Source organism: Ipomoea triloba, chromosome 16, assembly GCF_003576645.1.
Source record: "Ipomoea triloba cultivar NCNSP0323 chromosome 16, ASM357664v1".
Classification (NCBI taxonomy): domain Eukaryota; kingdom Viridiplantae; phylum Streptophyta; class Magnoliopsida; order Solanales; family Convolvulaceae; genus Ipomoea; species Ipomoea triloba.
Window position 1 is genome coordinate 12,068,329 of NC_044931.1, and position 711 is coordinate 12,069,039.

Genomic DNA, 711 nt, shown 5'->3' on the forward strand with positions numbered 1-711 from the left:
AAAGGAACTATTCTCAACACAGTAAACACACAACAGATTCTTACAATTTTCAGACATGTTAAAAGATGAAGCTTCATTAAGTAAGGTTCATAATATTCCTAGCTAGCCTCACTAGGTTCATAAGAATGACACCTACCCGAACATAGAGTGACTATACTTAAGTGTGCACACCCCCGTAGGAGTCCTTTTCCTTCCGGGTGATATAGTACTCGGCGAATAGACTTCGCCCACAGTATGATTGATCATACACATAATTACCATGCGGAATAGGCACTTTAAGCTCATCTTTATTCCGTAGTTAACAAGATCCTTCACAACTTTACTAGAACTAAGGTTTGAAAATATTTTTCTATTCTTTCCCCTTTCTTGCTTTGAAACTAGTTGGAATATACTTGGGTAATCCCAATACTCGGAAATTAATTCCCCTTTCAACCCAATTCAAAAATTCTCCTTTTCTTTTCAAAACATTTAAATGATCTATTAATATCATATCACTAAGGTAATTCAAGTGTAATTACCCTACACTTTTAACTTCACAAAAATCACATAAGCCTCACATTTAACCCATACGTCTCAAGGCATATACATATACATTTCCCAACTTCAACATATGTGTAACACACAACAACATTTATTCTTTCAAACACGTAATACCCAACTACATAGTGTTGCTCTTCTCATTACTCACATATATAATTTTGATTCATACAA